Source organism: Lycorma delicatula, chromosome 1 (assembly GCF_047948215.1).
Source record: "Lycorma delicatula isolate Av1 chromosome 1, ASM4794821v1, whole genome shotgun sequence".
Lineage (NCBI taxonomy): Eukaryota > Metazoa > Arthropoda > Insecta > Hemiptera > Fulgoridae > Lycorma > Lycorma delicatula.
Window position 1 is genome coordinate 157,428,416 of NC_134455.1, and position 27,129 is coordinate 157,455,544.

The following is a 27,129-nucleotide window of genomic DNA, read 5'->3' on the forward strand; positions in this document are numbered from 1 at the left end:
CTGTTTTTGCCAGCGTCGGGTGGAGTGCGGACGGGCACTGGTTATTCCTAATGCTCCTTGATATATGCAAACCCTGGGATGTAGGTGTAGTTGGTTATTCAGTAACTGACCCGTCACTAGTTAAATCTGTGGGGGGCGGCTGACTGAGGAAATCCAACCAATATCAATGATTCGGAGTACCTTGCGACATCTTGACTGGGGTTTATTTGTTTATAGAAATATTTAATTCCACAATTTCTACTGCAGAGGGTCCAAATAAAAACCGTCGTCCTAATCATTTTGCTGAAGCAGAGGAAGAGTATTGAGTTCGGTAATGTTGAAAAGAAAGATCGAACTAAGTTTCGATCAAATTGCAGTAAAGCGATATCAAAATATCTCTTGATAATTGGAAAGAAAATTTTATTAAGAGCAGTCCTTTTGTGGTTGCTAGGGAGGGATCCGGAAGCTACAGGGGTTCCTGTAAAGGAAATAAGATTGACTGCTACGGGACTGTTTGTTGAAACCGTCAACGACTTGCATTCGTCACGGATACTCAAAACCAAGAAGACTGGAGTTACAGACATTGAGGTTGCACCGCATGTTACGCTAAATACCTCAAAGGGTATTGTTGGGTGCAGGAACTGGTTGAACTGCACAGAAAAGAAAATCGTCGAGGTGCATCATGAACAAGGAGTTGTTGCGTGTCGACGATTAAACACACAGAGAAATTTTACCCTCCACGTCACTTGTCCTGACGTTTAACAGATCCAAGTGTTCCGAAAAAAAAAGCTGGATTTAATAAATTAGATGTTCCACCGAATCCATTACAGTTTTTTGAATGCCAGAAATTCGAACATACAGCAACGCGAAGGACGAGAAAAATGATCTTTTCTCGTGATGACCCGTTACACCTGGATTACCCGTGCAGGGATACATCATTTTGTGACAATTGACTTCTAAATCACACTGCGAGATCACGAAATAGTCCGAAATATAAGGAAGAAGTAGAAATTTGTGAGATAAAAACCATTCAAAACTTCAGTTATTTCAAATCTAGAAAAATCGTGCTTAGCAGATCGCCAAGGGTCACGTCTTGTGCACAGGTTGCGGCCGCTCCTGCAGCTTTCTTTAAACCAAAAGCTGTTATCTCTGAACTAGCATTAGCCTTAGCAAATGTGGTCGAACTCATCATCAATAAAAAATTGAAGTCAACTAATCAGAGATAGCAGTCCAAAACCGGTAAAAAAATACAACAGATACGATCAAACGAAAGAGTTATTTTCCACCAAGGAATGACCCTTTTACCAGTTTTAAGGTGAAGGAAAAACAAATATAAAGCGTTAACCGAATACATCGCAGGCTAAAGTTTACATAGAGAAAACCCCGATTAACAGAATCCGGAAAGAAGGTTACATAATAATAACTGAAAAAGCGATCGGTGACCGAGCAAAATAATGGAATCCCCCGCGGCCTTTAAAAGAGAGAACAAACATGATAGTCCTCGCTTATATTTTAGTAGAGATTGCGTTACTCAACTTTAATGCAGTGCTCACTACTATATCTGAGTCAGTTATTGTCTGATGTCGACAGCAAAACATCTTCCCTGATATCGAAGGTGGATGAACACACCATCTCCAAGGCCTTAGACATCCTCAACTTATATGATAAGTTTAGTACAAAGACGACAGATTTTTGTTTTTGTACGTTTTCCAATTTTTTAAATACTAAAGGATTTATTTTAATTTTAAATATTTGTTGTAAATAGTTGCGGGTCCCTTGCACGCATTTTGATGATTTGACAACATTTGTTTAGAAATGTATGTGTATTTTTAAGTTGGAAAGGCCGCATACACCCTTGCAATTTTGTGTTATTTGGAATCTTAGTGATCTTTAAATAATGTCTAACTATAGGTTTGAATTATTTGATAAAACTAGTTTTTGACTAATTCGCTAGTTTTTATCAGGAAGGAAAAGCTTTTATCTTTTTTCTAATTTTTTTTTTTTTGAACAATGACCACAGCAGTCGATGCCCGTAAACGTCAGAATCATAATAATAATAAACGATTAAAATGGTTCTCAAGAGGAAAATAATACATTTTTTAATTCTTTATTGTAAATTTGATTAGGCTATCTATTTTTTTCTCATACCCTTCAAAAAAAAGTTATCTTCTCTGTAACACATATGTAAAATGACTTTTATATTTAACATGCATATAAAGAAAAATCAATTTTTACTCACCAAACATAAGGAAAAAAAAAACGAGGTTGGTGTTATTATATGTTATTATATATTATTATATGTTATTATATGTTGAATATTCATAAATGAATATTCAAATTTTGTTGTTTTTTATTAATATTAAAATAAGACGAACGCAGTATAGGCGGTTTGAAACTCTCTTAATAAACTGCTTTACAAAAAAAATATCAAAAAAATAATTTTTGTTTTAAGAAACGTTTTGAGATTATAAACACTTTTTTGTTCACTATCAATTATTACCAGGGTAAACTAAATAACATTTTCCCCTGTGTTCCCCACAAATAGCTCTGTTACATTTGTTAAAACAATTTATCATTCTTCTTTTACTCGATGGGGACATGAAACATATTTTCCATGTCCTTTGTTGCACAGGCTCAACTTGATTTTGAATATCCAGATATTCTTGGATAATGCTGTGAAGAGAATGGCGCAGATTTGATGTTGTAATCGGGATGTCATATGAGTTGAAGTTAATTTTTTAGAGAGAGGAATTTTACAAAGGAATTCATTCATGAATTCCTCCCGGATAAGGGTGTCTCATCTTTAACAAACTTTACTCAAATAGTAAATTATGTACCACCACTGCGTAGTATTTTCCTGCTTCGTTTTCTTCTGTCATCTTTATTATCAACAACGCTGTCTTCGACCAAAACAAAGTCCAGGTCACATTAGAACAACAATCTGTCCTTTTTGTATCATCAAATTTTACGTTGTTTTCTACTTCATCACTCAGTTTAAAATCCTCTACTACTGAATCGATTACTCCGTAATCGATTTCATCAAGAATCGGCATAGTTGTTGCAGAGTTCATTGTAAAATAGTATATTATACTTAGAAGATTTTGAAAAGTCATGATATTACAAAATTAATAACGAATTTTTATTTATAACAGTAAACTAATGTTATTTACCGGGGTAAAAATAAAAAAAAAGATCGGCAAAAAGATATATCAGTAGCTATGAAAACTAATTGTATTATAGTAGATTTGAAATCATCTTGCTGGTGAAGGTCATGCAAATTCCTCATCTTGTCCGGCCCACCCAACAGTCGAATTCTGCATCAGCGGGAGCACGAACGGCGACCACATCCATCATTAACTACGCATCAGAAATCTAATAAGCCCACACACAAATATAGAATTTTCCGTAGACAGCTAAATCATAAAAAATACAAAAAAAAAAATTACAAAAATATATTTGATTACATATAAAAAAGATTTTATTTAACTAATATTAACACTAACATTAATAAAAAAAGGAAACAAATTAGAAAAACCGCTCTAAAAAGTAAAAAATATGAATTAAATCAAATTGAGAATTTTAAACAAAAAAATATAACATATTAACAAATATAAAAATGCACTGAAAAGTAAAAAGAAATTATTTAAATATCTAACAAATAACCAATAATAAATTTAATATTTATTAAATTTTAAAATTAAAAGTAATGAAAATATTTAGTTAAATAAAAGCGTGGCGTAGTTTTTAACAATCTTTTCGAATAAGTATTTATAGACATTTGCTGTATTTTAAAATATGTTTTTTGTTTAATGAGGTTGTTTAGTATAATATATTACTATATTTTTGTTATAACTACAACAATAATTATTCTGCGGACATGTACTTTTATTCCCTTTGTCATCCGTTTGTGTCAATGTTTTTCAAAACTTATAACTGTGAAAAAATATTAAACAGCATGTTCTACCATTATTTTTAATTTTATAATCTATCTATATTAACAAAAATTTGGTGCTAGTAGTCACTAATATACTGCTAATTTCACTCAGATTATTTTTTAATCTTTGGTTATTTAATAACTTTATATTCTCCTAATAATTTTTATTTTTTTTCTTATGAAAGAACGGGCAACAACAGCTGTGGTCATTAGCTCGGTGGAAGTTGGTAGCGTATGAAAAGATGACATGCTTGACCGGTATTCGAACCCGTGACCTCCGCATGAAACCCAAAGACACTAGTCAGCCACGAACATCGATCCTATAATTTTATTAAGGCTTATTATGCATAAAAAACTCTGAGAAGCAAACTATGCATGCATATAGAAATGTTACAAAATTGCGTTTTTGAGATAGTAGTTTTAAAGAGAGGTTTCGTCTTTCTTTATATGTATTATAGTACTGAATTTTGGGTGTGAATAAGTAAGCTTAGTTCCGTTTTATAAAACCTTTGGAAAGAAAATCCTCTTTGAACTTAGTATATTAAATGAATTTTATGTGTTAAGCCTATAGTAAAATACTCATACTAAAGTTTTCTTGTTACAACAGTTTATGACGTCGTTTTATGTAGCAATTAGTTTAAAAATTACGACAAAATAGTGTACAGCAGTGTTATTGTAATCATTATAACTTTAATGTTTGGTGTAAGGTTAACGTTAAATTGTAATTTTTAAATTATAATAAGAACTGGACTTTTTATATATTTGAAAAATAAAAATTTAAATGATAATGAAGTTAAAGCAATGAAAATGTAGGAAGGTTTATCTAAAAATATCAATTTTTTTAATAAAAATATTAAATTAAATAATGATATAATGATAAAAACAAATTAAAAAAAGAAACACAAATAAAAAATAAAACAGAAAAAGAGCATATTATTATAATTTTTTTGTCATTAACATAGTTAGTTCTCTTTCGAAATTCCGCTCCAAATACTTCACATTTCGCCTTTCATTGAATAGGAGAAGAATTTCAAAATTTCTAAGTTTAACTGCCTTTTCTCACTCTCCTAAGATCATTTTTCAAGGTATCTAACTATTGCTCCCAATTCCAATTATTTTATTGACAATGTTTCGCTATTTTAAGACATTACAAATCACATGAATATTTTTCAAGAATTTTCACCTAATTCCTAGTTCTATGTTTGATACTAGCAGACTACTTTTCTGTATGAAAACTCTTTTTGCAGAGGAAGAACCTAAAAAAGAAACTGTAGACGTAATATCAATGCTTATTATAAAAATTTATAAACTATCACCAAAAATTTATATTTAACCTGTGACATGACGCAGAGTTAAATTTCAATGACGATAGGATGTTTGGAATAAAAGTTTTTAAAAGCACTACACGAGTCACTGCAAATAAGAATGTTTCTGTATTTAGGGTTAATGATATTTAGAGCCTTATTTATAGCGTATAGTTCAGCGGTAAACACACTCGTAATACCGGGTAGACCAAACATATAAGTTCTTTCATTGACAACAAACGCACAACCAACGGTGTCGATTTGTTTCGATCCATCAGTCTGTACAACCGCGTCTGGGTTCATCTTGGAGAGAACACACTGAAACATTTGCTGTAAGACAGTAGGTAGTGTTGATTGTTTATTGTATGTCGTAAGGTCAAAAATAAAATTTATAAGGTTTATTCCCCACGGAGGAGATGAGCACGGATACGATGGATGTGTTCGTACACAGCAGACGCCGTGTACGAACACCTATAATACTAGACAAAAACTTATTTTCATAATAATTTTTTTTAAAAATCGCTAAAATATCATACCACTTTGCGCTACCATTCTCCAAGATTTTTGATCGGGTAATCTGTATTCTTAAAAAAATACAAATTAAATACATTATTATTCTTAAAAAATACATATTATTCTTAAAAAAATACAAATTATCTCTTTCTTATCGTATACTTATTTACACGAGGAATGGCATAATACGGATTTAATTTCTTAATTACCTAACGAACTCAAAATGCGGCTAATTCATTATGAAAAAATTACTGATAAAACCTTCTTCATAAAATTATGTTTCCTATATCATATTACATGTATAGTTGTCTTTATTCTGTGTTATCGTCATTCATTGTCAGTCATTTGTGGTAAAGAAATTCAGGAGAAGCTGATCTATTTTTTAACAACTATCTAGATTAATTTTTGCGATAAAAAAATTTGTAAACCAAATTAAATCTATAAATCAAAGGAAGTGGACAAGGATGGAAAATTAATAATATTTAAATCGTTTTGTTTGTCTAGGAGGGGATTCAGAGACGAGTACAATTTTTTGTATTAAGCCAGTTGGTTTGAAACTCAACAATTCGTAATTAGCACATTTCCGTTGCCTTCCTTATTTATGTATTATGAAACTTGGAGTGTAAATTTACGAAATTTAATAATTTATTGAGATATAAATTAAAGTATTACAGTTTATGAAAACCTTAGACTGAAAACTTTCTGACCGGTTTACACCTTTAAATTAAATTTTATTTCAGTATCAAATTACAAGAAAAACATTTGTTTCAATTCAGTTAATTTTATTAATTCAATCAATTTTTCAATTAAATTTTATTTATTTTTATTCTTACAATTTACGAATGCTAATGTAGATTTTTTTAAGTAATATAATTCTTTTCAACAGGACAGAATAAAGGACAGAATATTATAAATATAATATTTGTAATATTTCGATATCATCATCATTTACGTTGCAAATTAAAGGTAAAAGATTTTTGTTGATTTTTCCTTAATTAATCAAATGATTTGTTTCCTACATCGTATGAATATTTTTATACTTAATAATTTAATGGTCTTTAGTCAACTTAGTTTCTCATTCGTATTTTAATTTAGTATCCTGACCAAATTTAGTATTGGTAAATCTATTGTGGAACCAAATAAGCTGACTAAAAAAAAAACTCTGCAAATAAAAACCGGCAGGTTGAATATTTGTGATAAAAATATTTTTTATTGTGAAAGTGATAAAACAGTAGCGTTTTTTGAACAACAGTAAGAGTAGCGTTACGTTGTGTGGCCTGAGTTGCGTTCTTAAATGATATATTACCAACAGCTTAATTACTCATAAATTTACGCTATATGATAACAAATGTAGCCTACACAAACGTTAGTATATGACGTTACACTTATAACAAGCTACTCTTCAAATTATATTTTTTCAATAAATAATTTTAAACTACTTCGCTTGAAAAACTGTTTTTCTATTTTTCAACTTTTATCAATCTATCAAGCCCGAACACAGGCCTTCTTTTTCAACGGTCATTTTTTTGAGGACTTTCGATAATTAGAAAATTATAGTTATTTTAAATAATCTTCTAATAAAGTTAATTTTAAACAATTTCTATAAGTAACATCTTTAAATTTTATACACCTCATAATGTACTAAAAAATATTAAAGCAAAATGTTTAAAAAGTAAATCCAGTGGTAGAATTACAGCATTCATGCACTTATATTTCTGAAAGAAGTTAATATACAGTTTGAAAGTTTTTATGTAAAAATAAACTACTGAAGTCTTCAGTTATTGCAACAACCGCATCATCAAATTTAGTATCTATAAACTTTAACCTTTTAATTTTATGCACCGTATTAAGTTGTAATTCACTAGTTTTTGACATTTATTTATACCACCTACGCGATTAAAAAGTTCATCAATTTTCTATATGTAAGATTAATATTTTACTGTTAATAAAAAGTTTTGTAAATTTCAGACTTATAACAATGAGTCGATGTTCGTTATGAACAAATTAAAGGTAACTATTCTTATCGTATTTTCGATGATTTTAAGATAATTACCGACACAAATACGGGTTTTTTAACGCAAAAAAAAAAAATTTCAAAATGGTGGGAATGAATTTATACGTTGGTTTCGTAAAAAAGAAACACAATAATTAATTGAATTTTACAATAATAAGTCGATGATGGAATTCCAGGTTCAGCTTTTAACTGGAAAAAATCCGATGGGAGAATCCAGACCGCGGTATTCTATGAGATTAAATGTGATAATAAAGATGTTACAACTAAAGTTTTTACCGGTACATATGTTTATAAAACATTATTACTTGATATTGCTTCATGGTTATCAAAAGAGTTTTATGATAAATGTTATGATATAATAAAAGATAATTTTATTAAAGATTTTAAAGAATATAAAAATAATAGTGCTCAGCTACAATTAAAAATACAAGAACCTAAAAATATTGTCAAAAAATTACTAGAAACAAAAAACAAGATGAAGAAGAAATATACAATTTAAAAAAAAAACGGTCGTCTTGTACATCAAAACTTAAATTGTATATTGCAAAAGAGGCAATTAAACATTAAGGTAAAGAAACATAAAACTATGTCCGCATCATTTACAATTGAAGAAAGAAAAAATCAAAAAATAAATTATGAATAATTGATAAAAAAAAACATGGTTTTTTTAATTGATAAATTGATAATTTATCAATAATTGATTATTGATTTATCAATAATTGTTCAATAATTTTATCATTTAATTTTTTTTTTGTAATTATAGATAAAAATAAACTGGATGATTTTAAAAATTACGCTATTCGTATTCAATATTTAAATTTATCCAAGGCAATAAATAAATTAAAATTAAGATATCCCAATTGTGAAATCGTTTATCAAAAATTAAAAAATCCAAACAGCGTAAAGTTGTTCGATCTTATTCAAGAGGGATTTCATTTTAAAACAAGGAAATCGAATCATTTTCATACAAAGAAGAATGTTGATAGTATAAAACAAGAGTTGAATGTTATTGTAGGTTTTCAAACCGAGAGGAAAGATAACGCTATTAAAGATATCAACATTTCATTCTCGTAACGTGAAAATATTAAAGTAATAATAAATTCAACTTAATATCAATTTGAAGATTTACAAGGAGATGATATATTAATGTGTAGTATGTTTATAAAATTTCAAGATTCGTATTATAAAAATATCGATTTGCCGTATACATTTTCAGATTACAAAACAATTATCCATTATACGTGATTGATTGCGAAATGAAGAACCTATAAAAATAGGAGTTACTGATTTTAAAATTAAAATTGAAACCGAAGAAAATTTCAAGCCCAACACAACAGCTTCTTAATATAGGACAATACAGATGTTTATTCGCCATTAACCGATAAAGTGATAAAACAAGAAGAGGTTTTTTCTGGTAGATCAAAGGCGAAATGTAGTAATATTATCTTAAATTTAATTCATATAATTTAAAAAAAAACCAAACAATTTTTCTTCCTTGAAGTAACGGAAGTATTGTAATCGCGAAAAATTTCGGTTTCCATATTTCAACGGAAATACCCATTTTGACTAGTTTTGGCGTGACATTTATACGTACTTATGTATCTCGCATAACTCAAAAACAATTAGTCGTAGGATGATAAAATTTTGGTTTTAGGACTGTTTTTACATCTAGTTGTGCACCTTCCCTTTTGACTGCAATTGACTGAACCAAAATTATACAAAAAAGCTCATAATTCACAAAAAAATAGATTTTTGACTTTTCCTTAACTGCAGTAATAATCCCTCATTGAGAGCTTTTCAACGATATATCATAAGTGGTACTTATTTTAATTGGTTCCAGAGTTATAGCCAAATAAATATTAATTAACGAAATGTTTGGATCTTAGGGGAAGGCACATCAGTTCGAATCAGACATCATCTCCTTTTTTTAATTTAAATGTATTGATTTATTCATAATTATAAACCTTTGATTGTAAAAAATCTTTACAATAAATAATAATTCAATAATAACAATAAAAAAAAGATATGAAAAACATCAGAAGTTATTAGGAAATAAAATTTATGTACTTTTCATAAAAAAAAAATAAAAAATAAAAAAATAAGTACATGTAATTTAATAGAAGTACAAGGAAAGCCATTAGTGCCAACATCAGATTTTTTTATTACGTAATAATATCATTATTATTCATTTAATTTATAGATTTATCAGTTTACATTACGTATAAGAAACACAATGCATCCAGATATTGATTTTTTTAGAATGAATGATTGACAGCTGCTTCAGAGAATTTCCTGACTTCATCATCGGACTGTGGAGAATCCCAATCAATTGTAGATACATTAACAATTGATGTCATCGACAATTACGCTGGATCCCCAAGAGAATACATTAAAGAATCATTAACCTGAAAATAATGCACGCAAAAGAGTGCGTGAAAAATGGGAAAAAGGAAATTTCCCAGAGAAAAAAAGAAAAGGGAAATTCATATTTTTAAAGAGCCATTAACGAATCATTGAAATGGTCAAGTTTTGGGATGAAGCCATCATTGCTTACATATGATTTTATTAAAATATATTGTGCCGGAAAGTGAAAGAAAAGATAAGTTTACAGCAGAACTGAAGTATTGTAGGCAAATCTTATGGCAACTGCTTGGTTGAGCAGACGTGCTTTTATTTATTATGTAGTATTGGGAACGGTGTCTCATAAAAGAATATCCATTTTTCCCAAGTTATATCTTTCAAAATAATAGAATTACATGAATTATATTTTATTAGTTTAAACATTACGAAATTGCTTTTCATTCTTATGTACTACTTTTAGAAAAATAATTAATGTAAACAGAAATAAAATAAATTTCCTCTTTGCCATCTGTCGAAACATAATTACTCTAAAAAGATCCTGTGGAAGCAGAATTCCCCGTTTTATGAAAAAGAGTTCTTTCAATTTTCTTAAAATAATTATGAAAATAAATTTTTTTTTTTGATGTTCACGTACAATATTGACGTTAAATTAAGGTTTAATAATATTTAAATTATTATGTTTCATCTATATAAACTTCAAAGTTTTTAATTTTTTTGTTTTAAAGAAAGCTTTGAGACAGCTTTATAATATTTTCCTTCTTTTTTATTTTATATCATCACAAATTTAATTTTAAAAAATATGGCTCTTTTCGTAGAAACAATGTGTGTGTGTGTGTGTGTGTGTGTGTGTGTGTGTGTGTGTGTGTGTGTGTGTGTGTGTGTGTGTGTGTGTGTGTGTGTGGTTGTTTGTTTGTTTTTTGTTTAAAATTGATGTGTTATATATTAGGAAAATTATGTTTTCGTAAAAAATAGCTGCTCAATGCAAAAAGTTATTTTTGTCATGAAGGTAGATTAGTCGAAAAATATTTTAAGCGAACCTACGTTATCTGTCGGGATTTGGATATGTTTAAATTGCAAGTGTTATGAAAATCGGGTTGGCTGTTTTGCTTAATTCTTGGAGAATCAGATAGATATAAATGAACTTAACCGATTTCTTTTTCTGTTTAGCCTCCGGAACCACCGAAATAAGATATTAATTCAGAGGATGAATGAGGATGATATATATGAACGTAAATAAAGTATATTATTGTACAATCTCACGTCGACCATTTCGGAAATATGTGGTTAATTTAAACCCAACCACCAACGAACACCGGTATTCACTATCATAATAAGGATAATGTATGTCGAAGAGGGTGAAAGTGTTAAATGAAAATCTACCATTGCAGGAATTGATATTTCGACACCTGACCGAACCTGTTATACTTTAATACTAACTACTTCTTCATACTGATCCCGGCCATGATTTTGTTGCTAGGTTCTATATTACAACTGATCCAGCCCAAGTGAATTATTATTACATTACAGGTTTACTCATACCTCATATTCCTGGTATGAGGGATGCAGTTGCCTACGACTCAGATTGTAAAAAAACTGTGCTAGATATCTAAAACACATAAAGTAACACGTTACTAATCAATCGGTAATTCAAATAATTCAAGGAAATGTATTCTTCAGAACACATTCACGCTGTGAAAGGTTAACATATTATGAAAAATGTACTTTCCTTTGGTCATTTTCAGGCAAAATTAAATTATATATAGTGAATGATAGGCAGGATTCATAAATACATTTCTAGTCACATCCAAATTATTCATAAATATATGTTATTTATTTATATATACATATTCATTCAACAGTAACAACAGGCTGATGTCAAAAAAAGAGTTACTATGATAGAATTTAATGAATTTTGTAATGCTGGAAAATACCATGCCAATTTCCAGGACTAGAAACAGGATTAAACAGGATTAAAACAGATTAAAACAGGATTAAAACAGGATTAAACAGATTAATTTGTTATACTATTATAAATTAAAAATATTCCTTTATTTAATAAATCACTGCGTTTTCAATGATGCGGTAGTTCAATGTATATGTAAGATTTTTTGTGATTTTCGATGTATTTCAAATTAGTGTTTATGGTTAGGGAGGTTTTATAATAAATATGGATTATTCTACCCAAATACTACAAATATTACTTAGGTAAGGTGTTTTGGTAAATTTATTTATTCTAAAAATAAACATTAAAATTCATGTAATATATTGATTTCTGTATTTTAAAAATAAATGTGATAATGAGAACCGAATTAAATTATGAATGGTATTTTAAACAAAAGGTAAATGAGGTTGAAATTAGTAAAAGGAAATTAAAAAAAATAATATAAATCTCTGTTAAAAAACCGTACGAAATCGTTACGGAAAATCTCAGTTTATTTATACCAGGTTATATTTTGTTGGAGATGAAAAATAAGGTTGAAAATATCAGTAGTATTAATAAAATTCATCTACTACGTTACGCTAAACTCTTACCCTGATTCATGGCTTGGTTAACTACTATTATAAAGAAAGTACTAAGATATATAAAAAGCTTTTGATTTAATGAACAGTAACGTGCGCTCCTTTAAAGATTTTAAGTTAAAGAAACAATGTTTTCATTAATAGACATTTTAAAGAGAAAAAGGTTGTTTTTAATTTTGCTTGAAAATAATACATTGTTGAAACCGCTTAATTTAGTGGAAAAAATATTAATATTATATGTCAAAACTGACGGGTTTAGATCGAGGTCTAATATAAATGTATAGGGCTACGCTGAAAACTTATTAGTTGAACGAAAAGTTATGTTAACTTTTGTCAGAATAATAGCAGTAAGGCCCTGAGGTAGATATTCCCCACGTCCGGAACACAACATCTACGTTCCACGTCCAGGGCGGCAACAGCTGTACTCAAGTACATTACATATAGCTGGCTAACGGGGTTCCGAGTGTTGTTTCTCGGATATGCTTTTTTCGGTCGATTTACATCTATAGGCCGAATTACAGGACTGGACTTTACGGCCACCTGCAGATACGACATTCTTAACGATTACGGAAATGGATTAATACCTCCTTTAGAGCTGGCGATGAGGCGGCCACGGTCAAAGTTATTTGCAGGTGTAACGGAGACCTTTCGTCGTCCACATGCCCCCCGCGATGGCAAGCATGTAGTTAAGGTGCCCATGTTCGGAGCATGGGAGCCTTGAAAGCTTCGGTGCGTAGGGGCCTGGAGTCAGTGCAGAGACTGCGCATCCGCTCTCTGCCAGGACATATGCCGGTTCCACCGGAGTACCGGAACGGACCTCCAGGGTTGGTAGCCCTGGAGTGGGGGTGTACCCCGGCGGCTAGCCTTACTACAGAAGGATTATTTGTTCATGGAAACTGAACAATTAAACGTGGCAGAGGGTTCACGCAAACACCCTCGTTTAGAACCGGCTGTTTCGCCTGAGGTGAAACGCCGAAAGAGTACGGAGATTAAGAGGATTGAGATTGAGGCTAGGAAAAGCTTGCAGAAAGCTTTTTTCAAGAGCAGCATCCCAAAACCTAAGTATTTGGTTATTACGAAGGAAGAAGGTAATTTCTCGAGGGTGAGTCCTTTCCTCATCGCTCGAGAAATAAACAAATGTGCTGGAGGTCCTGTTAAAGAAATAAGAAAAACTTTCACGGGACTTCATGTAGAGGCTGTTAATGATATACAGTCTCAGAAGATTCCAGGACTGAAGAAAATTGGAGAATTAGCTGTACGTGTTGATCCTCACGGCACGCTCAACACCTCAAAAGGTGTTGTGGTCTGTAGGGATCTTCTTAACTAGACGGAGCAGGAAATTGTAGAAGAATTAGCGCCGCAAGGAGTATTGGAATGTCGGAGGTTGAACATGAGAAGGAATGGCGAAGTCCAACCTTCTGCATCCCATGTTCTTACATTTAACCGGCCTACTTTACCGGAGAAGATAAGAGCAGGCATACATCGGTTGGATGTGCGGGCATTTGTCCCGCAACCAATGCGATGTTTTAAATGCCAACGCTTTGGACACACCGCTGTTAGGTGTGAGAGGCCGCAAATATGCGTGTGCGGTGATGCAGTTCATGAAGGAGAGCCGTGTAAGGAGCCTCCTACCTGTATAAACTGAAGAGGACAGCATTCCTGTAGATCCAGGAACTGTCCTGTTTACAAAGACGAAGTAGCTGTGCAGGAAGTAAAATCCCTGCAAAAAGTCAGCTACTTTGAAGCAAAAAAGATCGTAAACGCCCGCAGACCTAGAGCAACAACAACATATGCTCAGGCTGCGGCTGCTGTTCCTGCTCCTGCTCCAGTTGCTGTTGATGAGAGTGTAATCATCAACAAACTTGCACCTACCTTGGCTGGCTTAATTGAGAGGATAATCGAAAACAAAATAAAGCCTCCCAGCACTAAAGAACCTGTTAAGCCAAGAATAATTGTACAGCCTCCTGAAGACACATCTGCAAAACAGAAAGTCGCTCCAACACAGAAGAAAACGGACACTAAACCTGATATCCAAGTCCGTCTTAGCGAGATTTTAGTTGAAGATAAGAAAGTGACAGCTACAGAGTCTGTTATGGAGGCTCCCAAGCCTCCTGTAACTGAAGTGGCCTCTAAGCCTCAGAGGCCACAAAAAATTTCATAGGGGGGACGAGTGTCCCCCCTTCCACTGGCGGTGACCGGTGCGCCCCCCCCTGTCGGAGAGCGGCCAAGTTGCCGCCTCTCAATCGGCGCCTGAAACCGGCGCCGATCCATGCCCGTCGTCGTCGGCGGCTTCGGTGGTCTCCGATTCGGAGACCGGAAGCTACACCGGCGACGATGTTCTCCGCGAACATGATGCCGTTCGCAATATGGAGAAGAAGAGAAAAAAAGGATGGCCTAAAGGAAAACCAAGGTCATAATTCAATTAAAAATTAGCGAGTCGATTGTACAATGGAACATCAATGGATGCTTTTCAAACATCCATGAGCTCCAACGCTTGGTACATGATGTAGACCCGATTTGTATATGTCTGCAAGAAACGCATTTCCGCCGAAATGAAAATTTTAAATTAAAAGGTTTCGATATATTTCGGCGAGATCAACCGCCAAATGTAAGAGTTAGAGGTGGAATAGCTATATTAACATCGACTACAGCTACCACCGAAGCGGTTGTTCTAAACACCAACCTGCAAGCGGTCGCCGTTAGAATGAAGCGTCCGCTCCAGGTATTTTGATTGGAATAAGGATGACATAGCAAGACTAATTTCCGAGCTTCCCCCACCTGTTTTACTGGTGGGTGACTTTAACGCTCATAATTCTCTCTCTGGGGATCGATCGAGTAGATCCCCGTGGAAGAGAACTGGAAGGGTTCCTGATGAATTCAGAACTTATTATTTTAAACGACGGATCGGTCAAATTGTAACTGATGTTACAAGAAAAACATATCCCGTCTCTAAAAGATGGTTATTTGATAAGGCAGACTGGACTTCACAGCTAGAACGATACTCCCAGAAACAACTGGAGTTATCGGAGACGATGTCGACGCCATAACAAATGCAATAATTGAGTCGGCATCGAGATATATTCCCAAAACATCTGGGAAACTTACAAAGAAACCCGTTCCATGGTGGAACGATGAAATAAGTGAAGCTATAAAAAGAAAGAAAAGGGCGTATAACGCCTTTAAGAAGCGTCCTAGTATAGAAAATCCTGTTGCCTTTAAGAAATACAGGGCGTATGCAAAACGTCTTATGATAGAGTCGAAAAAACGTTCCTGGCAGCAATACGTGTCATCCATCGACAAAACTACTACTGCATCAGATGTTTGGAGGAAAGTGAAAGCGATTTGTGGGCGTAATGATTTCGCTCCCATAACTAGCCTTCAAGATGAAGATGAAATAAGAGATACTCCATATGAAATTGCAGAGCTGTTATCCAATCACTTCGAAAAGGCCAGCAAAACGGCCAACTACGAGGAAGGTTTTCGAACCAAAAATGAAGAACTCGAAGGTCCACTAAATTTTAGAACTGAGTATAATTACTCATATAATGTACCATTTAAAATGGAAGAATTCGCGAAAGCGTTGGAAAAAGCAGGTAACACAGCTGCTGGTCCGGATGAAATTCACTATAATATGATCAGGTAGCTGAATACCACTGCAAAGTGTAGATTATTAGAACTTTATAATAAAATATGGCGGGATGGAACGTACCCGCAGCAGTAGAAAAAAGCTCCTGTTGTTCCAGTACCAAAGAAAAATAAAAATTTAACAGACCCCAATAGCTACCGTCCTATTTCTTTGACGTGTGCTATGGGGAAAATATTGGAAAAAATGATTAATAATCGACTCGTCTGGGTTTTGGAAAAAGAAAACCTGATATCACCGTATCAAGCAGGTTTTCGACAATACCATTCTACCACTGATCAAATGATAAGCTTAGAGGACATTATATATAACAGCTTTATTAAAAGGAAACAAAGGAAACAACGTCATGGTATAATGCTCCAGATACATGAATGGGGCATTCGTGGCAATCTGCCTATACTGCTCAGCAACTACATGAATGACCGTACCTTCCAAGTACGCGTCAACAATGAATATTCATGTGAAAGAATCTTGGAAAATTGCATACCGCAAGGTTCGCCGTTGAGCGGTACCTTGTTTAGCATTGCCATTAATAAATTGATATTAGCCATTCCAGTAGAAATCAGCAAAAGCGTCTATGTTGATGATCTGGCAATCGTATATGCCAGCAACAAGACTGCTATGGTGGGGTACAAATTGCAACGAGCGATCAATGCTCTAAATGAAGTTGCAATGAATAATGGATTCCAATTCTCACCAGAAAAAACGTGCTGTGTAAACTTTTGTAGGAAGAGAATTCCTCATCAAAGTCCTGCGTTGACAATTGATGATAATCCAATACAATACAAAGACAGCGTAAGATATTTAGGACTAGTATTGGATAAATCCCTTACATGGGGATTACATATACAGGACTTGAGTGATAGATGCAAAAGAGCCCTAAACATTATAAAATGTATATCGAACTTAAATTGGGGCTCAGGAAAAGAGACATTATTGAGATTGTATAAAGCATTGGTTCAATATAAACTAGACTACGGATGTATCGTATATTAATCCGCTAGAAAGTCGCACTTAAGAAAGTTAGACGTAGTTCATAATAGCGGAATAAGATTTGCAACAGGTTCTTTCCGCACAAGTCCGGCGGCTAGTCTGATGTCCGAAGCCGGAATAATGCCACTACATTATAGAAGAGAGATCCTCTTGTTAAGATATGCAGCAAATATATGGGCTTTCCCTGCGCATATAAATAATATATTGTTTACGAATCATCTCATGGCTGCATTATACGAACGTCGTGCTACCTATTCCAGACCAACCGGAATTAGGTACCACGAATTAAGAAGAAAATATGTAATTGCTATACCAGAGACTCTAGCAATTTCTACTAGAGAAATACCGCCATGGCTCTTGCCAGCGGTAAATACAAGTTTTGATCTCTCTCAAGGAGAAATAAAAAAGAAACCAGCAGTGATCATCCAGCAGGAATTTTTAGCAACCGTCAGTAATTACGAAGAACATATTAGAATTTATACTGACGGTTCTACAACCGAACATGGTGTTGCATGCTCGTATATTTAAATGAAGAAGCCCACTTTGGAGACTGCCAGATGTGGCCAGTGTCTACACGGCAGAACTCACTGCAATTCAGCAAGCTCTTCGCTACACTGAACACTATTGCGAAGAGAGAGTGCTAATATGTTCCGATTCATTAAGTGCACTCGTCGCAATTCGGAACAAGAACATTAAGGATGTCCTAATTGCAAACATCCTGTCCATTTTATACGTACTAAAACAACGAGGACAGCGATGCGTATTTGTATGGACTTCGGGGCATGCTGGTATTACAGGTAATGAAATCGCAGACGAAGCTGCCAGAAAGGCAACAGTCTGCGATGACTTGGATGCATTTCCTGTAAGAGTGGCAGATATTAAAAACCGTCTAACAAACATAGTAAAAAACAAGTGGAATGCTGAATGGAGGAGATTAAATACAAAATTAAACACAGTAAAATCTTCTCCTTATAAATGGAAAAGCTACTATAAGTTGACTCGCCATGAACAAGTAGCGGTGACCAGACTTAGAATCGGTCATACGCGATTAACAAATTTATATTTGTTAACCGGCGAAGTGAGACCAATGTGCGGTGTTTGTAATAAAACACTGACAATCAAACATCTTATAGAAGAGTGTACCATATATGAGGACCTCAGAAAGAGGTTCCGTTTTAGAAATAATATTACTGCTGATCTGGATAATGGAAATGAAGAAAATATAGTTGCATTTTTACACGCCAGTGGACTTCTTAAAAGTCTATAAAAATGAAAGTTTAAAGCTGCGACAAAAGAAACTCTAAGCGGTAGTTTATATATATATAAAGAAAAAATGGTATTGATAAGTTTAATTTTAAATTTAAATGTATGCATATATACATAAGGGAGTCTTGAAACGTGGCACGTATTGTGACGGGATGTAGCCCTCTTGCCTAGGCCATTTTGGCTCACCTGCATTCAAGAGCAGTGAGTCGGGGTGTGTCCGATGATGGCATGGGGGACCCTCAAGGGTGGATTGAGGGCGCGAGGATGTGGGTGTGCGCTGTGCATGCCTATAGCCTGTTTATAAGAAGGATTCATCTGCCACGGCACCCTGGCGCGACTGATATATTGCTCAACGGCAGTTCTGGTCGCCCCGAGGGTGCTTAAACAAACTATAAATGAGACTCGTAGAAGAAAGAAAGAAAGATATGGTAGGATAAGTTTTAATTTTAATTTTAATTTAATGGTCTTTTGGGAACCTATGTCAAATTTTAATATTGGGGCCCTTTACACCCCATAAGTGTTTGTGATTGTCCTTGTCTTTATGTCTTAAATGTTTTGTGTAGTTTGTGCTTTTAAATAAAATGTAAGGGTCCTTTACACCCTTACATATGACGATCCAGATGGTGATAGTAGTTTCTTTTAAAGATTGTGACGAGGGCTAATGACCTTAGCAGTCGATGCCCATAAAAATTCAGAAAAAAAAAATAGCAGTAAGATATTTTTCAAGTTCAACTAGAAGAACACGATTGATTACATTTTTTTTTTTTTTAGAATATTCATTGCAGCTCTTATCATTAGAAAAAAAATTTCGTTAACGTTGCAAGGGATTCTAAGGGATATAATTTGGTATTTTTTAACCTGCTAATAAATTCTATAATTATATAAATTATTATTTACTATAATATTATTAATACTATACATTAATATTAATATTAATACTATACATTTCCTGAATATATTCAGTTAAAATTTCTTAATCATTCAATTAGCGTATACACTAAACCGGGTCTAGTACTAAAAAAAATTACGTACTTTCTGGAAAATACAATTTATTAAAAATTAAAATTGTTACATAATTTTCTTTAATACACAAATTTCAATTATAAGTTACAATATTTTTACAAAAAATGTATTAATTGCATTATCAACGCTTACAAAATTTATAAAATATTAGTAATAAGTCTGCTTGCAATATCAATTCAATTACCTTTTGATGATGAATAACAATTGGAGTAAAAAGGCGAACATTTTTATGATAGTTGTTTTAAGACATTGAGTGACAGAGTGATAGATTTCTATGTATCAGTTTCCCATGTACCTTTAATATATAAAAAAAAAATATAGTTCTGATAATAAATTTGAAATTAGCCAAAAATTTTAAACCTGAAATTTCTCTAATGCTAAATGTATAAGCTTTTTATTTTTCGTTTATTATTTTTTAAAGGAGGTAGTTCAGAGATTGGAAATATTCCACAGTAGTTGTAACTGAGACATTCATTATTTAAAAGCTTTCCATCAAACTTTATCACAGTAGATAAAATCTTCTATATATATATATATATATATATATATATATATATAAGATTTTATGTATGTACAACAAAATTCTTTGTAGTGACGGTATACAACAAGAAAAGAAGTATTACTGTCTGTATATTAAGCATTAAGTTTGTTATACTCATAACTATCGTGTTTTAAATTTAAAATAGGTAATTACAGTTTACGATAAGTTATTAATAGCAAAAAAATTATCTCTAAAATTATTATTACCAATAAAAAATTTCTGGAACGTTTATTTTGCGGTTGTAGAAGAGAAGAAAAAATTTTTCCTTTGAAAAAATATCCAAACTCCCAAAACAATAAAACTTGTAACGTTTCAGCGAGACTTTGTCGTCAATTGAAACATCAAAAATCGAAAATCAAATTTCTTTCTACATTTTATTTATACTTCTTCAAAAAGACATTCTCCGAATAAAAAAGAGTACAGATATGTATGAAAGGCAGGATAATTGTTATATATTTTTCCTTGTTCATTTTCTCAAACGCAACAATATACACCGTTTAATATTTTATTTCTATCTATTGAATATTAAATATTCATAAATATTAAATATTTTATTCCTCTCCTGATATTGTAAATAAACCATTGAACGTTTTTAATACAAAACAAATATGAAATCAAAGAGAAATAATTGGAGATAAGCAATTTTCTTATATACTTGTATATAATATACTTAATAAACAAATCATATAATAAAAAATTTGTCAGATTTTCTCAAATATGTTGATTAAAAATGCAGAAACTCTTGCCGAAGAATTTTCATCATCTGATTTTAAAGCTTTATTGATTTTTTTACTCAAATAGGTTGCACAGTCTAATGAATCATAAGCAATTAATTCAATTTCTTCAGAAGACATGCGTTTTAACATTTCAGTATTTAATGTTTCACACATGTCACGGGTTGCTAGAAGACATAACGTATCTATTTGTAGTTTATCGATGTAATTGCACAATTCGAGCAAAATCTTATAGTAGTCAGTATTTGTAAAAACAAAAAACACACTGATAGTAAATTCATCGTAATGGAAAAGAATCTTCCATTAATCAAAGGAACCAAATTAACCAAGTATTATTTGGTTTCATCTGAAGTAATTTTGATGTAAGTTGGATTGTCACACACTGGTTGAAGTTGCAACAAATCTCAAAATAATAAAATGTGTCGTTTTCCAAACCAACCATCTTGTTCATCAGAAGTGTCGAATATTTAAAATGTGGTCGCATTAATATTTGATCATACCTGACTTTATTCGGGCTTAATACCATATATAAGTGAAACCGCAAAGGCTATAGAAAAAACTCCACAATCAATACAACTACTTTGATTTTGAACTCTTGCGAATTTTATCGTTTTCAAATCAATGTATAGAAAGAGGTGTCGTAAGCAAAATTCCAATTATTTATTCAGTTTACCAGTATTTATCGAGTCATAAATATAAAGACATTTTGTATCGTAGTAGCAACAAACGTAATGTTCAGCTCTGTACAAAATCTGAATATATTCAGTATCTTTCGATATAGGATTAATTCTTGAACGGTCATCATTCCACACACGTTCCGACTGAAAAGAAAAATTCAAATTTTTTTCATCAAACACCTAAACCGATTGATTTGCTTTCCGTGAGTCCTAGATTATTGAGAATATCTTCCACGTCATCATGCTGTAATGTAGTAGTGAGGAAATCGTTCTCCATTTTCAAAATAGATTATTATTATTCACTTAAATTCCTTATCAATATATCAAAAATAAAAGTACCTGGTAAATAAACTTAGAATGCTTCAACAAGATCTCTTGAAACCTGGAGCAAATATAATTTGATTGCTTCAACTAGAATCAATTTTGAAGATTCAGGAGCAAAATATCAATGCTTCAACGAGAACCTGCTGAAAATCTCTAAGCATTGATTATTATGCTTAAACAAGAATATGTATACGAAACAGAGAAGTATTACGACCTCTTAGCGAAATACGTAAACGAAATAATTGGTGCGATAATGTAGCTAATACTCCGAGCTGAAAAAAAAAATTAAATTGTGTATTGAAATCAAAATATAATTTTCAAGATGATAAAGTAACTCTTTCCTAATTTCGAAATTAGACCACAAATGTATTTTTATTCATTAAAATATTAGAAATATTTTAATGTATACAATACATTTATTGTATTTATTCAATAATAATACAATATTTATTGTATTTAAAATTTACAATCATATTCAGACGTTTTTTAACCACGAAATATATCTATTGATGTCTAAAAAAATGTTAAAGTTGTGTTATTTACTAAAATGTATTTAATTTTCTAATAATGTTATTTTAAGAAAATTGTTTTAGTTTAGCCTTATATCACTAAATTGATTTCGAAAATAATAATCAAGTTTTTACTTGAAAAAATATGAATTGGACGTATACTATGTACAATAGCAACCTAACAAAGACCTAATTAAAATACATTAAATATTACTCATTGCTAATATTTACTTACTTATTCAAAGGTAAAAACTTCAAATAATAGGTTGTGTTGAACTGAATCTATTATTCAATTTTTTTTTTTGTGTTAGTATTGTTAAGAATGAGAGCATCAGAATTATAATTCAAATTACCTGTGAAACTAATATTATGTAGCTGATAAAGTTGAAAAGATTTTACCAAATGCACTGAAAAAAATTTACCTAAGTTAAAGAGAATGTTCCCACTGACGTAGAACAGCAAGAATATACTAAATCTGAAATCATGTGACTGGTTGATTGGACGATATATCAAGTCTAGTTAATAACTATTCACCTATTAATAATAAGATTCTTCTTATTTTTATAAAAAAACCGACTTCAAAATTCTCATGAAATAAAGCACTCGATCTTCACGAATGAAAATCTTTTTCTCATTTTTTTGCAGAAATATGTCTTTTCACGTAACTAATGTATATTCCGAATATGAAATAAATCGGACCATAAATACAATTTTTCGAAATATCACGGACCCCAGCGCCACCAAATAGTTCTAACTGTAGAATAAAACTTTACCAATTTATTTCTGTTTTATTTATTCCTTTTTTAATAAAATTAGTATAATCTCTTTTTAAATTTTATTATTTTAAGTATACGCTACCTAGTACTATCAGGTATTGTTATCTAGCCACGCGATTCGTAAATGGGTTAGGAAAAAAAATCTGGGTTAGAAGAACAAAAAGTTCACATTTTCAAATTAAAAACCGTGAAATTACAAAGGTTGTCACATATTTACAGAAAAAAAACCTATATTCATTATGAAAATCTATTTCTGCGATATGTAGCTTTATTTCATCAGAATATTATTTTTTTTAATATTTAAAACAATTTAAAAAATTTTGAAAAGTTGATTTGCGAGTTGGTAAGAGTAAATAAGTCTTCGGTGTTTCCGTCGTCGGACAAACTCTCATCGGCGTCATTCAACAGAACGACTTAATATTAAAAAAAAAGTAAAGTTAATAAAATATTTGTATTAGATCTGAAGACGTTTAGTCTATAATATATTATAATAAATAAATAGGTTAAAAAATATTTTTTAGGTATAAAATAACATTTTGATATTCCTCATTACTTATAAAAGTTAAAAATAAGATTTGGTCTTATACAATGGAGGAAAAAGGATAAAATTTTGAATTTCTACGAAAGATAAAAATTAATTAATGCTTATAAAAAATTAGTAGGTCGTTAGGTTTTCCGTTTCCTAGTGATCAAGAATCTGAAGAGAAGGCAGAAGAATTGCTGTGTGATAAATTAACTTGTAATATACTTCAAGATCGGAGCGAGTGGAAAGTGAAATAAAAATATAGAAAGGTGTTATAAAAATATATTTGGACGAAAAAAGTAAAAAAAAAATGGGTGATTACTTCACTTAGCATTACCGTATATATCGTTGCCAAGTTCATCTTACTGAACAACTATTATATAGAAACGTATTGACCGAATAGGAATTCCGTCTAGGTTTAAAGAACTTTGATTACTTTTTAGCTCCGATTGCTTAAAATTACGTCTGTCGCTATAGCCGACTTCATCAGAAAAATAAAAATGATATAAGTAAAGGTTTAAGTATACTTACGATACACTATTTCCCCTGAGTGCAAGAAAATTCTATGTAATTGCATATTTTATAGTTATTTCAATAGCTTTCATATTAAATTAAACCTTATGTTCATTCTGTATCTGAAGAGTAATTAATTAGATATTTTTTTGACAATAAATATCCTGACTTAAAATAATTGTATTTATAAAATATTTGTACATTCCATAATTTAATCCATCTGATTTATGTTCAATTAACCGAATTTCAATTTATTTGATGCTAAACCATAATACGGCTTGACATACAAATTATTACTGCAAAGTTCATTGATTTCACATAAAATTATTTTTATTTATATAAGAAACAGAAAGCGTAAGAATAATGAAGTAGGAATTTATTAATTGATACTATCGTTTACATAATAGAATTAAATAGTTAAAAAATTATTTATAATGTAAATACGTATGTTATTAATATATTTGTATTTCAATACTTATAAATTCAGTTGTGTCGATAAAATTTATCATATACAGCGGAATCTTGGTAATCCGAATCTCTTCAGTCCAACACTGGCCGTAATTGGAACAAATAGTGTTAGATTTTAATCTATCAAATTCTAAATTTTAGTAATTAAATTATCCAAATTTTTACAAAATATGTTTCTTTTTTTAATTATAAAGATAAAATTTTGTATTCAGAAAAATACTCTAATTAAAAAATAAGATGAATCATGAATTTAAAAAAAAAAAAAATAAATAAATAAAACCATATAATTATGTATTTTTTATAATAATTTGTAATGAAATAAGAAATTCAATCAATTTTACTTTATAAACTACTTTTTACATCAGAGTACCTCTTTTATTGTAGTGTACGTACGAAAATATATGAAAAAATATAAATATAATGGAGAAATTGTACTCGTACGTTGCTTAATAATGCTTTCGATAATACAGGAGAACACTACAAAAAATCATTTTTAACAAACGACACTTAAAAATCAATTCGTAATCTTAACAGTTCAATTTCAAAGTTTTTCTTTATAAAATCATAAAAAATAAGGTTTCATATTAATTATTTTTATTTTTAAATGATTTCTTTTTCAAAATCTATACATGTTTTAGTTCTGTTTTGTTCAGAAGTAATAAAAATGTATGAAAGTTTAAACCTTGAAGTTAATAAAAAATAATTGAATTTTTAATATGAGAAGTCTTTATATGTTTTGTGCTATAATTATTGATTTCTGGATTCAAGAATACAGATTTCCAGTAATCTGAATTTTCAGATTATTGAGGGAAGTCTATTATGAAATAAAACATATGTATGTATTAAATCTTAATGATACAATAAATTTGGTTTGATTACGATATTCAAATCGTTTAATATTTAGGAAGCATCCATCATCTAAAAAAAAATTCTGTCAGAATCTCATCAGATTTAGCGCATATGGTCATGGCAACACAGAGTGGGATAATAGAAACGCCAAATTTTAGCCATAAATAACCAAGGGATGATAGCAATATGCATTTGACAGCCGTCTTTAATTCCCTTACCGATGAATAAGTAATCCTAGAATAGATTATGCATGCGGGTGAACCGTATTCGTTTGTTTAAAAATTATAACCGATTTGTATGAAATTATAAAATAAATCAAATAATTTATAACAAATATTACATTGTATTTTAAGTTAATCTTACTTATAAAGAACCCGTATCAATACGTACACCATGAAACTGTGATATTCTGAGCTTTCACAACCATATTAATAAATAAGTTTAACCAATAATTTTTTAAATACGACGAAAATTTGAAATTTTTTATTTATCATTTACATATTTCCGAACTTTTTTTATTTATAAATTTCTAAAAATAAATATATGTTTATCTCTATGAACAGTACAAACACACACGCGCGCGCTCTTGTGTGTGTGTGTGTGTGTGTGTGTGTGTGTGTGTGTGTGTGTGTACAATAAAGTCACAAAGTTTTTGTGAGGTAAATATTTTACAGATAGGAATTTATTTACGTTTTTGCTAACTGACAAGTAAATATTATTGATACATCTGTCAACGATATATCGCACTTCTCTGTTCCGCTTAACGAACCCTGATCTACAGATTTTTCTTTACAACTGCAATACCTTTTACAAATAAATGATTCAGATCGTTTAATAAATCTTTACATGTATACCGATAGATTCGTCAAAGGTAAGATATATTTTTTTTGGCACAAGGGACTAAATTGTGTAGTAGATGTTATTGTTCAGCGTTAAATGTCCAAGCACTAAATGTGCAACCTACTAATATCCGACAAGATTAAGAAATTAAAATTAACGTTATTTGCACAATAAGATTTCAGTTTAATGCTTCCATAATAAGTAAATATATTTATAATCATATAAAAATAGTCTGTAGTAGATGATGCTTTAGTTATAAATCTAATGTAATCGTTTTGAAAAGATTGTAAGAAAATGCATTTGTTAGAAAATTAATATATGATAATATTAGCGGTTGTAGGACAGGATATGATGGAATAGCACTAAAGGTGATAATTAATCATTTCTGATGAATTTTCTGTTAGGTTATCAGGTAGTTCAACTTTAGTTGTTTGCAAGGGAAGGAAAAAAGATGCTATGGAATTTAAATGAGAAGGAAATTATAATACTGTACTTGAGCTCTCAGATACAAAGTGATTTATGAACATGTTACAATGAGCACGACACAAAAATTGTGATATTAGCAAAGGAACTAACTTGCCGAGACGTTTCATTCTGGGAAAAAATTAATTTCGTTAATAAAACGTTTTAATACATTCATATAAAAGACTTATACAATAAAACTGAATGAAAGGTCTAACCATAAATAAATTTAAAAAAAATTAAAATAAATGTAATAAGAATGTATTTACTTAGTAAAACTTATCAGTACTAAAATATTATCAAGAATTTACCTCATCCTTTGTCGGGCGTATATATTCTATTATTGTAAGCTGAAAAAAATCA

The 27,129-nt window shown here is 31.1% G+C and overlaps 1 protein-coding gene across 6 annotated transcripts in view; it reads left to right on the forward strand.

Annotated features, from left to right (window-relative positions):
- The window catches only part of CrzR (corazonin receptor), a 1,123,351-nt gene that overhangs the window by 603,017 nt on the left and 493,205 nt on the right, over positions 1-27,129 (forward strand). For 2 of the 6 annotated variants that reach the window (XM_075365578.1, XM_075365586.1), the window contains exon 5: positions 6,617-6,696. The exons of the other annotated variants lie outside the window; for them this stretch is intronic. The gene's annotated coding sequence lies outside the window, so the exon portion shown is untranslated. The remainder of the gene's footprint in view (positions 1-6,616; positions 6,697-27,129) is intronic. 6 annotated transcript variants of the gene reach the window in all.